Source organism: Pagrus pagrus, assembly GCF_965226575.1.
Source record: "Pagrus pagrus genome assembly, chromosome: 4".
Lineage (NCBI taxonomy): Eukaryota > Metazoa > Chordata > Actinopteri > Spariformes > Sparidae > Pagrus > Pagrus pagrus.
The window spans coordinates 2,028,574-2,045,495 of NC_140188.1; the positions used below are offsets into that span (position 1 = coordinate 2,028,574).

Consider the following 16,922-nt stretch of genomic DNA (forward strand, 5'->3'; position numbering starts at 1 on the left):
TGAAAATAAACTTTACTGTTAATTAATAAATATAAAGTGTCGACATGTAGGCGGTCAGAAACACTGTGACAGGACATCAGTGTGTCGTGGGTCGAGTGCAGCAGTAACACAGCTCAGTCGGGACATTCGGTCCCCTGTGGGGACGGTAATGACTCGAATGTGGGTCAGAGTCCGACAGTGCGGAGCCGTTTGTTAGAATCATTCATCATTTCATGTCAGCTCAGAATCCATGTGTTAAAAAAGAACAGAAGTAGGAGATGTGAGGCTGAAGCGCTGGATGTCTGAGCACATGACACAAATATAATAAAACATAATGCTCACGTGTTTTCAGTGACATGTTTATATGAGGCAGCCTGAAGGAGGCGCTGCCAGACGCCTCCAGTGTTCAGATTTATCTGTAATCCATCACACTTTCTGTTCAGCACCGACACCTGTCTGCGTCCCTGTCAGTCAACAACACAGCCTGAGCTGCACCATAACAATATACTGAACACCTGCTGCATGTGTGAGGTTTAAACCACTTTACATAGAACAATACGTGCTGCTAGGGCTGTTATCTGTCCTTATAAACATAAAGTATCTAACTTCTGCCAGAAGCTGTCTCTCAATAACGACAATGAACAAACAGACATAGCTTGATGATGTCATGGAGCAGCGTGGGATCATTATAACAGCCAACAAGGCAGCAAAACAGCCAACAAGGCTGCAAAACAGCCACACCGCTGGATATGTTAATGGCACGTGGAGATATTTCCATCCATTTTAGTGGTGCCAAAACATATATTCCACACAGGAAGTCGGACCTTCTCCATCCGTGATTGTCGGTACCAAGACAGGTATTTTCAGCCACACCATGATGTTCTCCTGACGCCACCCAAGTGGGTTTTGTGCCTGAACCTAATCAGAGCATCAGCACAGCGTTGTGACAAGAGAGCGACAGAAAATTCAACCTAAACAGACGTCAAGTTTATCCGTGGTTCTGCAGAATGTGATTAGTTTACATTTATTGTGGCAGTTGAGTTGCAGGACGAGCGACATACAGCAGGTGTCTGCTGCTGGTCCATCACTGAGTTAGAGTTTATATGTTACACTGATGCACAAACTTCATCTCGTTATAAAACCCTGCTGTAAAATGAAAAAGTAAATTAATCCTAAAGCCTGAATATTTAATACATAATGAAAAATTCACATCAACGTTGTCCCTGTTTGCAATGCAGAGCAAATATCTGAGGCAGGTTTATGAATAAAGATTAGATCATGAATTAATCCTGTACAACGTCTTTAAATTGCACACAGAGCTGAACTGAATCTGATTGGATTAGAGAGACAGTGGAAAGATCCAAATGTCCATGAAAGATTGAGATCCATTCAAATCTGATCCACTTCACTGCGTCCTGCTATCTGACATCTGCAACAAGCATCATCCCTCGTCTTCAGCTGGGCACAAAGAGCTGCAGCTGCCCCCCGCTCGCTCCCACAGTGCTGCTTACTGATATCGATGATGGCACACATCGAGGATGTCGACGTTTCAGTTTTAAATGAGCGAGTCGGGACGGGAGTGTCGGCTCCAGAGGAAGCCCTTTGTACTGCGGAGGCCAATATGTCTGCTTAATGAGACTGTGGTTCAGAGCCGGACAGCACGGCCTCGTAGGAAGGATGCTGCCGCTGCTGCTCTGGTCTTATTAAGATGAGACGAGAGATAAGTGGACGGGAGAGAGTCGGTCTGGCTTTGTTGACTGTCCAACCCTCCTCCGTCTGCAGCCGGCTCTGCTCACATTCTGCTACACTCGGCTGTAAATGGGCTTCGGGAGGAGTTTTGTCTGCAGAGGGAGATGGAGGTTTAGTGCTCGGCTTGTGATTGGAGCGATAACTGCACCTTTTCATCCTCAGCTAATGAAAAGGACGCGTCAGTGCTGACTTGTTGTACCATTTAGTAGCCCCATGCTTACTGCCTTAAGGTGTTTTACTGTTGGAACAGGACACGGGGAGACATCAACTTCCTGTAACAAATGGGATATCAGGCAGGAGAAGGAAAGGCCAGCAGCTTCTTAAAAATACAGAAAGAAGCAGCTTTCAGTGACGTTAAATGATCTATGATCCATCTTGCAGAAACAGTCAGAGCCATCCACATTATCCTCCATCTTTGAAATAACATTTGAAAACACTTTCTTGTATTTGGGATTTTTTAGCGATGCTGTGTTGGTTTTAGGCTCCAGCTGCAGCCTTGCTGCCTTTACAACCTGCACCCCATTAAAAACACGTCTATTATCACAGTTTGTTGTACTTTTATTAACTGCCCTTAAAATAAAAATAAATTAAAATAAAATCTCTGGCTTTTATTGTGAAAGGAGTCTGTGTATGTGCTGCAGACTCCCCCTGCAATATTTGTGAACATCAAGACGTCATTTTTGTTCTCCTTTATGACCCGACCATCCCACGAAACCCTGCATGATCCACACTTAGAAGTTCGACTTCCTTCATGTTCGTCCTTCACATTCGAGCTGCAGCTTTCGTCTTCTCTGACAAAAAAAAGGTGTTTACAGAGTTCTTTAAACTAACCTAAAGTCTGCAGTCGGTGTCCTTTCTCCTGCTAAACATGTTTAACAATGTTAACAATGCCTCAGGCCCTCATTATACAAACCCTGAAATCTACCCAGCGAACGCAGCGCTGTGTGTGCGTCCCTGAGAGAGAGTCCTTCCCTGCTGAAGACGTGTCGCCTCCTCGCCCTCCTCGTTTAGAGCAGGTTTTATTTTAAAGCCTAGCTGTGGGTTTTGACCGGTAAGCCTTCCCTCTCTGTCATATTAAGACATACTTCCCCTCTTTTCCACTGTTTCTTTCCTTTTCTTCCTGATCTGTCCATCCATGCCCTTCAGCCATCAGCAGTAATCCTCCAGAGGACAGGAGGAGGAGGAGGAGGAGGAGGAGGAGGAGGAGGAAGGAGCTGTGCAGAGGGACTCTGAGTGGTTGACACTGACTCTCTGATTCCTCTCAGATCTGATGTGGGTTAAATTTACTCATGTACGAGAGATTAGAGCTCATTTGAATCTGAGTTTTGAGGTAGAAAACAAGTTTTGATTTTACACTCGCAGAAATACAGTTAGTTCATCCTCCAAAATGTTTTACACTGAGTCATACAAACAAATACAATTTACGTTTCTGAATCTTTTAGGATTTTTCTACAGCTGAACTCTCACCACCAGTCGACCTGTGGTGTCCCACCCTGCTGTTTAGTGAGCGGTTCAGCAAACTGCAGTCAGGATTGTGATTTTCAACGAGATGTCACACAAGAAGATTTTTTTGTTGAGGTCAAAATCCTCCTCCACAAGGTCGGACTTCATATCGGAGAGTCAGGAGATTCTTTCTTATTATTTTTTTTTAGTATTTTTGTGTTTGTTGCAGGAGGATACACAAACAGTGGTGAGATCCCCAAAGTTATGAATAAAACATGCACAAGAGGTGAGTGCACACAAAAAATAAAAAGTCTGTCACCTGTCAAATGCAGAGATGGAGGAGAGGGAGACGGGTGGAGAGGATGGCAAAAGGTGAAGGAGAAGAAAAGAAGGAGGTCAGCTGATGGAAGGGAGGAGAAAATAAGAAAAAGTGAAATAGACAAGAAGAAAATAATGTGATGGATCGAAGGACGGACGGATGAACGATGTAGAGTCTCTCTGTGTGATTAAACAAACACCTGATGTGAACACAGATGGAACGACGAGCTGAAAAAAAGAAAGAAGAGAAACTTCTGAATAAAGATCTCTCCTCAGCGAGACGACAACTCTCTGATTCTATTAATAATCATCGTCTATCAGCCTGATTAAGTCACTAATCTGCTCTGTTCTCGTCTGATTAACGCAGGAACACACACACGGCAGAAACACGCTCGGTGTGGCACATTTACGTGTGACGACACGCCCGAGTACACACTGTAAAATATCTTTAAATTAGCACATATGTGCCAGGATTATGTGATGATAGAAGGAGCTTTGTTCTGCCTGATGTTTGAGGAGGTTCAGAGAGGATAATTTTCTAAGAGACACAAAATTAATTTCCTGTTTTCATTTCCTTCTTTCTGTTTTAGATCAATCTGTTTCGATTTTTACCAAACAAAGAACAACAAACTACACATCCTCAAATCTAAACCTGAATATGTTGACTGCTGGTAACAACATGTTGCAGCAGGGCGTATCGGACCTTCTTCGTGTGTGGTTTAAATAAGAACGATATTTATGTTATGTACATGCGACGTTATGTACGTAGCTTTAGTTACATTATAACCAGCTGCAGCCCGTCTCACTCCCAATGCATCAATGAAACAGCCTCGTGTTTCTGGCCCAAGTCTGTTCAGTTCTGGTTTATTCAGCTCGCTCTTGGCTGACGTGTGGCCATGATATGGCCCGCTTGTGGCAAACAGGACCGGACCGCCCAAGTGGCATCATTCCACGTGGTATGTGGGCCGGATGAGGGTGTCTGGGCCACGACCATCTTGCTATCTGGTGTAGTAGTAAGAGTAACGAGGAGTCCATTATGGCTCGTCTTCTCTGCATAAACACGCTCAACTCCATTCATGCATCTTTTAGCTACAGGACATGTGTGAAGGAAGTGTTGGAGGGAAAGATGGATGAACTGATGGTGTAGATGTACAGAGGTGGAGGAGAAGGAGGAGGAAGGATGGAGGGATGGATGGAGATGTGAATGAGTGGAGGGTCGTTTTATCCTGAGAGAGAGGCAGAAATTCAGCAGGGAGCTGACAGAAGGGCCGGAGCCAGCTTCCATCCTGTCAACACACACACACACACACACACACACACACACACACACACACACACACACACACACACACACACACACACACACACACACGCTAAACAATTCTGAAAACACGTCTGATGAGCATATTACTGTGATGCATCATCTCGTGTTGTTTTGTGAGTATGTGTATGTGCAAAAGGATGCACGCAGGTTTGTCTGTGTACATGCATGTGTGTGTGTGTGTGTGTGTGCGCACGTGTGTGTGCTGGCAGAGGCTGCAGGCTGGCAGATGGTCAGAGCTGAGTCTCTCTCCCCTGTGGGTCCCTCAGCTCTCTCTCCCTCTCTCAGCTCTCCCTCCCCTTCAGCTCCACCTCCGGGGGCTACCCGCCCGTGTTAAGCCCCACCAGAACATCCCCTGGCTGGGCACAGACTTCCACCACTTCCCCCCCCCCCACCCCACCCCGCCTGGAGCTAAACTTGCTGAACGTTCTTGGATAAAAATCTCACACATATTTTTCCATCTGATTTGTACATGGATTGAAGTTTAAAGCTGTCTATTAAACAGCGAGGATGTTTCACGGCTCGGGGATATCGACGGGCATCAGTTTGTGTTTTCTGTGATTCCTGTTAGATTACGTTTTCATTTTCACTGCTGGGCTCACAGCTGACTGGGCCTCAGTGCCCTTTATGTAACTTTATAATGAAATATCTCTTTTTTTATATGTTTTGTATTTTATTCTTATTAAAAACAATACATTTAAAAAGTAAGTTAATTCACCTTCATCTCCACAGGACCGGAACTGAAGCAATGACTTTTTTGCTGAGCAATGCAGAACTTCATGTTGCCCGAATTAGACGGACTCAGTCATCCCGAGGGCTTCTGCACAGCCTTTAACAATAAATAAATAAATATGAGAAAATGCTGTGTAAGTGGAAATACACTGTCACGCTTGGGTTATTTCATGTTGTACCTAAAAATTGAAAGATTATGTCAGCAAGTTCCATTTGTGTCGGCAGGTAAATTTGTGAAGTCACGGTTAGAAAATAAATAAAGTATGTTCTGTTTCTAACTGAATCAGCGTGAAAAATGTCCCACATCAAACGTTTTGATTCTTAGGTTCAGTTCCATCACTGATCGGACATTTGAGACAGTTTTTTTAATAATCGTTCACATATTGCACATGCATGAATCAAAAAAGAAAGAATGATAGTATAGATAACAAAAGTCAAAGTATTTAGCTGACAGACAAGTTTTGTTTGCAGGGTGCGTACAGCAGAGGCGGGCAAGAGACAGGAAGTCATCGCTCAAACAAGTCACTAATCAAGTTGTACGAAGTTCTGATGATCTCCCCCAGTTTCACCTTCAAAGGAGACATAATATGCTCATTTTCATGTTCATAATTTTACTTTGGGTTACTGCGAGAACATCATCAGTTTTCTCGTACAGTCCAGTGCTGTCTGTCTGAGACGCTCTGTTTTAGCTACTGTCTCTTTAAGACCACCCCCCCCTGAATATCTAGTCTGCTCTGATTGGTCAGCTGACACACGCCTGACCCAGTTCTGCCAACAACAGAGCAGCTGTTCTGAATTAATTCTCAGTGCCAAACTTGTCGCTCGGCATAAATTATACAAACGTTCTTCTGTTGGTGCAAAATACAGTCGGTCTCCTTTAAACAGACAGTGGTCATGAAATGTTCAATTTTATTTTTTGCAGCCTGCTTACACCCTATAAATCTAATTGATATTTGACAATCATTAACATGCCTCTAACTATCTAGCTACTGTTTGCCAATAAGTTAGCCAGTGGGTTAGCTAGAAGACAATAAGTTAGCTAGAAAGACACATTCACGTAGCTTTCTTTGTGGGTTTTGGAGCGACAAACGAAGTGGTGGTAGACTGCATACAGCTGTCATTGACAACATAATCCTTGAATGCAAATGAATTATTTTTGGATTGTGCATTGACTTCTGTTGGTCTGCAGACTTAATAGGTTGACAGGTTTGCGAGCATTGCACTAGAAATCATCCAGCAATGTTTCAAACAACAAAACGTAACTTCTCAATATCTAAAAGTCGAGTCCTTTGGAGCCATCTGTGCTGAAGTCCTTAGATTTGCGACTCGAGTTATTTCTCTCATCCTTTTTATTTTACACAGGTAGAGAAAAGCTCGAACACAACTGGGGTTAAAGGTTTTATGCTGCTCCATTTTGGCGTGAAACAAACTGCCTCCATAAGAAATCTACAGTATAGGAGGGACAGGCAGCGGTTTCTACTTTAATGAGGCTCGTAAAGGAGGCAGCTTAACAAACACACTACACACTGTAGAGCTGCTGCAAACACACACAGATACACAGATAACTGGCTAAAGTGATGATTTTAATATCACCTGATGGTCACTGATGATGTAGTTATGATGATTATCTCTTAATTAAACTGAAAAGCAATACATTAGGGCACACACACACACACACACACACACACACACACACACACACACACACACACACACACACACACACACACACACACACACACTAAAGACGGATAAAAATACTTGGAGCTGTTGAAGGCCACAAACACCGAGAGGCTCCTTTAATTCTGTTTGATGATCCTGTAATGATGTTTACCAGTAATCATACTGTAAAAATAGAATAATGAATATACATCCATCTGCTTTGATGTCAGACAGAGAGAAGGTTTAGATCTGAAGAACTCTATTATTGTCTCAATGGCCGTGAGAACAGTGATGGCAGCTGATCAGGAGGGGGAAGGAACGACTATGTGAAGATTTAATGATGTGACTTTCAGGCACGACAAGCCTGCAGTCAACAAATGCTGCATCCATGATGACAGAAGTCAGTTTGAAGACAGGGGTTACAGTACGGAGGTGATTTACAGCAGCTCTGTCCAGGACTATGACTCCGGAGATGAGAAGATACTGCAGGCGTGGACGGGAGAGGACAGAGAGAGAGAGTTGGACATCATCAGCGTGTAGATTTATTTGGACCAAACCAGAGGAGATTGTAGAAAGACGAACCAACACTGTTTCTTAAGTTGAGTTGGTATGAAGTGTGTTCTACGACGAGTTAACGAGGCGATTAAGCTCGTCTTAGTTCAGAAAAAGAGAGAAACTTGAATTCAGATCGTGAACAGTTGGATTGTTTGTAAATAGGTGTAAAATACGTCCTTTCTTGACATTTTGTGAGTTTATTTTATGAATTTATTGCAATAAGAGCTTGTGAAACAGAGACTCTTGCATTACAAAGTGGTATTAGGAGACGGGTCAGAGACAACACAGCACATAGACGTCTGACAGAACCTCCACACTGTAGTTTCTTCACATTCTGTTGAAAATGCCAAATCTTACATATTCCCTCCACCAACCGCGCCTCTGAGGTTATTTATGTGTTTAATCTAAACGCCGAATGGATCTTGAATATATTCTGCAGTTTAACAGCTGAAAGGCGCTCCCTCTAAAGCTTCTCCAAATATTTGTCCTTTACAGCAGCACAGTGAAGAATATTATTCTGGTATATCTTCCTTATCAGCCTGAGCCTGAACAGGACCAGCTGACTGTACCTGCAGCCTGTCCTGAGATGTGAGTGACGGTTAGCGATGTGTCAGTTGAATCGAATTCACTCCAAACGTGAGCACTTGATCACACTTTTTCCCCCGAAATTTCACCCGCGATGACTCAAAGTCATTTGGCCGGCGGGCTGCTCCTCCACCAATCAGAAGAGAGCCAGCGAGATGTGTCAGTCAGTCAGTCAGACGGGTCTATTTGGTGTGAGTGTGAGGAGAGCTGTGGCTGAGTGTGTGTGGCTGATGGGCGATTTCTTGGCTGACTGATGGTGTTTTGAATGACTGATGAGCCGGATGATTTGGTCGAGTGCGTTGGCGTCCCTGAGCTGATGGACTGAGCCCCTCCTCAGTTTATAGCCTGAGAATCAAAGTGGTCCTCTGCCTCAGTTCAGCCTCCTCTATCCTCTCTGTTTTTCCTCTTTCTGCTTTGCTGTCTTTTTTATCGTCTTTGTCACGTCACATTTCTTTCCTTCTCCATGTTTTTCCTCTATCTCTGTGCCTCTGTGTCTGTTTTTGTCACTTTTCCCCTTTAACTCCACGTCATTGACTCAGTTCTATTTCAACATTCACTCCTTTCTTTCGTCCTTACTCTTGTTAAATTCACTTTCTCTTCCTCCTTCTTTAAGACGATATGAATCTTTTAAGAATAAAAAAATGCTAGAGGTGGTTGATTTACATAATCCATAGGCTGCATTAACCTTCAAAGTTAGACCTTTTTGTCCATATGTTTCACAGTGGCATCGTGATAGCAGACTACTAAATTACTCATTTGCATGATTAGCTCATCAACATATCAGCAGTTTTTTTTTTTACGATGATTAAAATTAATTAACTTGGAGAGGTAGTCTTCTCAAACATGTCAGCAGTTCAGTCCAGTAGTTTAGTAGTTTGATATGACGTGTGTGCACGCAGCTAACTTCCTTATCTCCTCACCCGACTTTTAGACTTTTAAATTAAAACATTTAAAAGTTAAAAGGTCCAATCCTCAGTCAGAAGCCCCTTGGTGTAGTTTCAACAGGCTCTCATTGCCAACTCGTTAAATACTCATTAAATTTGGAGGGCACTGCGATCGGGTTAGTTATAATATGCAACATCCGGTCAAGTCTGCTCGGCAACATTTCGCATATTATGAGTTTTAGACCGATAGTGTTAGGAAACGCTCGCAGTTCAGTTCAGTTTAAGAACAGATCCTGGGTTGAGTTGAAATAAGAATGTAAGTTCAGTTATGTAACATGTTAATTACATTTAGCAACTTACATCTCACATGATGTAAGTTTAACACAAGCCATCTTTGACTTTTGCTTTCAGCCTCTGGTCTCGTGTGGAAGGCGGGCGTTGGACACACCCATCCACCTCCATCCACCTCCATCCACCTCCTGATGCAGACTTTTGTCGCCGCTATTTATACCACTACACCAGAGGGGAGCCTCCAGACGATTCAGATGAGCACACCTCACTATGGTCCATTTACCACATGAATATGATACTGAGGAACTTACAGCATGAGATAACAAGTCTATTATTGTAAATTAGTTACAATAAATGCTATGATGGCGTTAAAACTGCATAGTTTATATATATATCTATATATATATAGATATATATATTATATAAGTGCATATGAAGGCTGCAGTTTGTGCCTTTAACCCAAACTATTTTATTTGTTTATTCAAAGATATAATGCTATAAATATTACATTAAAAATGGCACGCAGTGTTTTGAAAAAGCCTCTGGACCATTCGATTGTCTCAGTTTGTTATGCTCTTATCGTCCCGGCTTTGTTAAAATTCAATACGAACACCTGAGACAACACCTTGGATAAAGAGATGAGGAAAAAGCCCAGAGATGATGGGATGTATGGCCTAATCCACAGCCTTAAGCTATGGACACATACATGACAAGGACAAAGGCTGGAAAAGGGAATAAAAAAAGAAAGATGTCCACACATAAATCTGCTTTCTATTATCCCCGTGTTTTACTACAGAGAGAAAAGAGAGCAAACTATAAATCTCAGGTCATCGCTGTCAGCCTGTGTTCATCTCTATAAAGGCAGCCGTGGAAATCCATCACAGACCTGCTGCAGCTCTACAGCATGGGCGGTCACCAGAGAGAGAGGTAGAGAGAGGTAGAGAGGCAGGGAGGAGAGAGAGAGAGAGAGAGAGAGAGAGAGAGAGAGGTAGAGAGACAGGGAGGAGAGAGAGAGAGAGAGAGTGGTCTGCTCTGATATATGTGGCTCTAAATCAGAGTGTTAAACTCCGACCGACAGAAGAAGAAAAGTCCTGAGATAGATGAGAGAGACAAAGAGGAGGGGGAAAAGATATAACTCTGTTATTAGAGATATGTGAAGTTAAACTACAGCGTCATTACAGTTTCATTTGTCAGGAATAAGACCTCCTATGATCCCATTTAGCACTCTGGACGTTTAGCTGACATCTTCAACCAGATCGAGCTACGCTGTATTCAGCTATAGCATCATTAAACCTCACAGCTAAAAGATAGAGAGGTCAGATTAAACTCAAACATGCAGAAGAAGGGAGTTTAGTTTCTTCAGAGGAAATCTGAATGTAAAAAACTGAAGTGACACATAGGAGGAAGTAGAAAAGTTCACGATGAAGGTGATGAAGTTCTTCTTTCTGCCTCGTAGGACACAAGACACGGCTCCGTGTTGATCCTCGTCACTCTTATTGATCACGTTAAATACCCATAATCGTAGACGCGTGTAAATGTTACCATGGTTAGCTAAAGGTCTTGCATAGATACAAAACTGTTCAACATTTTTGTCCATGTGATGTTTTTTCTCGAAGGCTCGTGTGAAGCACAACATGTTGCCTTTTTGTGATTTAGTTTTTTGTTTGCTCTGATAATTAAATGTAATTCTTGATTTTGAAACAGTAGATTTATGTTGAAATGTTACTGACAGAATTATCTGTTTTTAATCTCTGAAACACTTCTGCTGTCTGTTGTAATTTAACAAACCCAACGATAAAAAGGTCAAGATCAGAAAAAAAAACAGGATTTTAATTTTGTTTCAGTGATTAATTTGCTCTTTTCTGATCATAACCTTGAGATTCTGATGAGATTAATTCCTGTTTAATACAATAAAATTAAAAAGACTTCTGTTTGAATCACAGTCACAGAGAAGTCACGAGTATCATGTGAATCTTGTAGATTTGTGTTTCCTCTACAGAAACGAGGGCGCAGTAATAAACAGAGTCCAGACAGTCTGAGAGAAACAGCAGCGAGACAGAACAGCCAGGCATTATCATGAAAATGAGACATTTCCATTGGCAGGGGGACAGGACATCATCTAAAATAATAATACTGTTAATAATAATAATCACCATGATAACCGCTGCTGTGTTTGTCCTCAGCTGTTGTGTGTCCAGATGTAAACAATGGTCGCGTCTAATTCAGCTGCAGCGCGCTCCAATTAAAAACACAGTCTGTAATATGGTGTCTGAATATTGTATTTGATGCAGCCGTGGCAGATTGTTCTGTCTGTCTGTCCGTCTGTCGGTTGGTTTTTTTCTCAGTGCAGTTTGAAGCAGCCTGTTTTTTTTTTTAAAGCAGGACAACAAACTTAATTTCACTTCGTCTCATTAATGAAACCACTGACCTTCCAAACTCAACAGCCACTTTAACAACTCTACAAGCTAATTGACTTTTAAAAGAGAGAGAAAAAAAATGCTGATGATGATTTTCTAAAGGCGGCCACCGTGACTTTTTCCTCCGCCGTCCAATCAGAGCAGGCTGATACAAGCTGACTGCAACTAAATGAGAGGGGGAGCCTGGCTGTTTGAGCTCAGAGAACATTAGTGCGGCGCTTAATGTTCTCCGAGTGAGTCTGAGGTGCTTTTTGAATTTTGTTTGTGTGTTTTGCTGTTGACTTTTAAGTATGTGTAGCTTGCTAGCACACAACCGATCAACAGGCGTGTACTCAGAAGACATCTCTCGCTGCAAAACACCTCAGTCTCAAGGCCAAGAAGCATTATGGTACACCTGCATCATTAGGCTTCAGTATGGCTCTAGTGTTAACTCAGGGACTTGTTGATGACGAACACTAAAGCAGATAAAAGCAGTTAGCAGCGAACTCAATAAAGAATAACAGCGAGCTCCTTACCCTCTGAGCAGAGATCGAGATCAACCACCACATAAGAGGAACACTCAATGATAGTTATTGTCATGTTATGCCATTTTTGTACTTCCTTACATGTAGTATGTAAAGCGTCAAACTAAACAATGATGCTGTTTTGTCACATGCCCCGCCTCTTTTTGCTTGCAGAACGCCGGTATTCCATCCAACATCACACACTGGGTGTAAGAAGGGTCTTTAATTGTGAAGCAACAAAGCAGTCAAAGAAATAAAATAAACATGCCCACAACTCTGCACAACAAACAAAATTTAGTGTGAAAGCTGCCACAGTGCAGCTTCATCCTGCTCTGTGTGTGTAGCTATGCCCCGCCCTCGGTCAAACAGACACACACACCTGCAGCTCTCTGTAACAGAGGAGAGAGCCTTGTTTGTTATGTTTTTAAAGCGTTCCAGTGTAACACCAGGCATGCTGGTATTGGCTCGAGAGCTACATATCCGCTGCCCGAAGGTTGATGTCCAGAAACATCCCGATCACAGCAAAATACGAATTAAAAAGGAAAATACAGGCAGAACGAAGCGTCTCTGCTGATACAGACAACACACTTCTACTGATCATAAGTGATGATTGAGAGAGATTATTTATCGTCGTTCTTTTTCTAATATTCGATCTGTAGGAAACACGGCATCAGATAACAAACATGGCGCAGGGACACTGTTATTGTTTGTGTTCTGTAGAAGCTTCTAGCTTTCAATCATCACAATCTGCTGGGAATATATTAAGCAGCAATAATGTGATTATTGTATCCTATTCAGTATGAGTGTTAAGTGGTGATCAGTGTGTGGGTGTCTGGCTGAGGTCACACAAATCCTCCTGAGTCATCAATCAATGAGGGTGATCAATTGATTTGGGAAAATAGATTGGGATCTGCAGCCACATCAATCAGTAAGTCATGAACATGAGTAATGACACAAACTGCATCGTAAAACCTCTGAGGGGGAGTGCAGTAGATTAGCACTGAAGATGTATTAACATTGATCCTGATCAATACTACAAGAGGGTTGAATAATAAAATCAGTAAGAGTAATAGATCGGTAATTGACTCTTATGGGTGGAGGACTGCAGAGGATCATTGATGAGTCACCGGTGCAAAAACATCACAGCCAATGAAAATCAGAGGTGACCATCAACATCGTCCGCGGGTCAAAGTTCAGCGGACAAAACACGAGATGTGTGTTTGGATTCAGGACACAAACTACTCTGATGCTACTTTGCATAATATTATATGTTTGTTGTGATACTGACACACATTTAATTTTATGATGATGCTTTCAAATACAGAAAAAGTGAACGTGAGGTGTCAAATTTAATCTGTCAACGTCGTTTAAATAAGTTTAAGTAAGTTTATCGAACTTCTCTCTGAGGTGTCGTTGAGTTTTAAGGCGTGCAGTTCTCAAACAGGTCAGTACAAGTAAAGCTGGGCTCGACTTATAAAAACATAACAACATCTGTCTGTATGATTTCCATTCGCCTGATTAAAATAGTGATTTTTCAGACATCTCTGTGTGACTTTTACAAAGGGTCAGAACAGTTATCCACAACACAACACTGACATTTTGTCTGACATTTAATTCAGAGTGAATTCCCAGCGAGGGCAACACACAAAAATGAAGTGAAATAAAATGAAATGACATTCAGTTCCTTGGATCAGAATACAGTACTGTATCCCAGGCAGCAGGTACTGCAGGTTCCTCTGAAATATTGCAGTAATATCAGAAAACCTGAAGCGCTGTAATAGAGCTTGCAGCCACAGAGGTTGAAGGGATTGTCTTTTAACAATTCAAGATAAGTGTATATTAAAGGTGGATGATATGGCAGACAGGATATGATGAGAGAACCAAGGTGTCAAATTTACACTGGGAGATAATGAGAGCGGGGTTAGGCCAATATATCAGACTGACAATGAAGTTTAATTTAATATCAGCCTGTCAGAGTCGTCCAGGTGACGGAGGTTTTTACTCCCCGAGAGCAAATTCAGAAACTCATCTAAAAACCTGATAGGATTGTCTTTACACTTCCCTTTCTATTCGTTCAATTAATTACATCCGGAGACATATCGTGCTTTTTGTGAATGTGAATAGACAACTTTTCTTTACTTTAACTTATGATTCTGAAGTAAATACTGAGTGTACAGAGTAATGGCTGTAGAAAAACAACCCTATAAACTTCACTTTCACCAGGCTGATCGGTCAAAAAACAGGAAGAGGCATTGGTTTCCCACTGCTAGAATACATGGTTTGATTATAACTGAAGAGGAACATGGGGTTTTAATGAGGGAGATTTTTAAACCATGTGTATGTGTGTTGTCCACTTTTCTGCAGGAAGTAACAGCACATGAGACTCTGAGCCGAGACAATGAGAGAATTTCGACCTGCTGACTGTGACACATTGTGAATCTCAGACTTGTTACTCCTTCCTTGTCTGAACCTCTCGCCTACGTTACCCACAATACAACTCGACCTCCAACCGTTCAGTCAGAGATTTGTGTTGTGTTATGCTAATAGCGGCTAATGTTTCCAAATTTCTGCACAGCATTCACATCTGCTCGCACTGCCAACAACTGCTGTCCAAAAAACTGTATCTAATATAATAGGTGGTAATGAAAAGGTTAAACACACGAGCGGTGAATGCTGCGTTAAATCAGCTACCACGCCCTGACTACTCTGTCATGGCCAGTGTGTTACACTGTTCAGGGAGACATAAGAAGTAACCTTAAGGATACAAATGGTTTGTTACAACACAAACGTCTAAATCAAGACATTTGGAAGAGAAACAAAGATGTGTGCACACACAACTGAGGCAATACAAGCAGGTCAAAATTGAAAAAGGAAGCGCTGCAGCTGCGATAATCTAAATTTACGACCGCCAGTCTGGGGTATAATTTTAATAAGCACTTTCGCCTCCTTTGCCAAATCATTTGGTTGAATTTGTGTGCTGGTACTGGTGGTGCTTGTTTCCAGCCTGCCTGACTGCTCATGTTGCTGCCCTGCTGGATTCTGTTTTAATGAGTCCCAAGATCAGGAAAATATTTTTGCAATAAATGCCCGAATGATGTCCAAAAGCTCAAATGAGAACCGGGGTTTCATGTTCTCAGCAGACTCTCGAGCCTCTCCTCCTCCTCCTCCTCCTCCTCCACACGGAGACGACTGTTTGGGATTTTTCTTGGCACGATGAAGCAGGAGGAGGAATAAGCGCTCCTTGTGGAGGAGGGAGGGAGGGAGGGAGGAGGTGGATAATCAGGATCAGACTCATCTCTGTGCTGACGAGAGGTGGAAACATGGAGGCAGGAGGCTTGTTAGGAAATCACCCTGTGTGTGTGTGTGTGTGTGTGCGTGTGTGTGTGTGTGTGAGATTATTCAGAGATATTCCTCGGAGTGGTTGTGCGTGCACGTGAAAACACACTGATCTATTGTTTGAGAGTGTGTGTTATGATCCTGTGTGTGTGTGTGTGTGTGTGTGTGTGTGTCCTCCTCCCACTCTCCACAGATCACTGGAGAAGTTTCCAATATCAGACTCTCTCAGTTTATCGATCGGCGTCTTTACCTTCGTCCTCTCCTCCACCTCTCTGACTTTCATGCAGATTTTCTCTCTTTTAATCCACCTCTCACCCTCCTTCCTCTCCTCTCGTCTCTTCTTCTGTTGTTTCTCCTCTTTCATCTCTGCTCTGTGACCGGTTTTTGTCTCTCCTCTCTCTTATCATTCCTCTTCTCTCTGCTGTCTCTGCTTCCCTTTCCTCTCATCGTGCCATCAGGCCTTTAGCTAGCGAAATACTCCTGAAGGGGCTGAGTGACTCAGATATTTCAAATTTTTTTTCATTTGTTTCTGACAATTCAATGTTTGGTGCGCTGTAAGACATAAACCACCCGTCACCCTGACCTGTCTGCGATGATTCATCAGGCCAGAAGTCAGCAAAGTCGATCAATGTCAGACATTCAACATCATTTCTCCAGTGAGATGAGGACAGCTGATTGAAGAGCTGCTTCTCAAGTGTTTGCAGGGCGAGTCAAGTCAGAGAATGTATATTAAAAGCTTCTATTTAGTTTTAAATAAATAAAAACTTTTATTTATTTAGCAAAAGACGACAAACTTGTATCAGTCTTTACTACAATGTAAACAAATTGTTCTTTTTTGCCTGCTCATCAACACGTTACACACAGTCACATCTGAACACACACACGATAAACATATTTTAAGAAGCAGTAGATTATACTTCCTGTTCACATCCCTTCAGCCCCAAAATTATGAGCGCCGTAGTTTCAAAACTTTGAGCAGAATTATGCCTCAGATTGAAGTAAGTAGGCGCAGTAAGTCTCAGTATAGTCTGAGCGAAGGCTCACAGTGTCACACTAGAATATAGGAAATATAGGATTTTAGATGCAGACACATTGTTGTTGGTATGAAAATAGATTTGAAGTCGAGCCCTGCAGCTTCCTTCCTCAC

At 42.3% G+C, this 16,922-nt stretch overlaps 1 protein-coding gene across 1 annotated transcript in view; it reads right to left on the reverse strand.

Annotated features, from left to right (window-relative positions):
- LOC311255720 (leucine-rich repeat and fibronectin type III domain-containing protein 1-like protein) overlaps window positions 1-16,922 on the reverse strand; it is a gene marked incomplete at its 3' end in the record, with an annotated part of 276,352 nt that overhangs the window by 88,876 nt on the left and 170,554 nt on the right. The window lies entirely within an intron of this gene.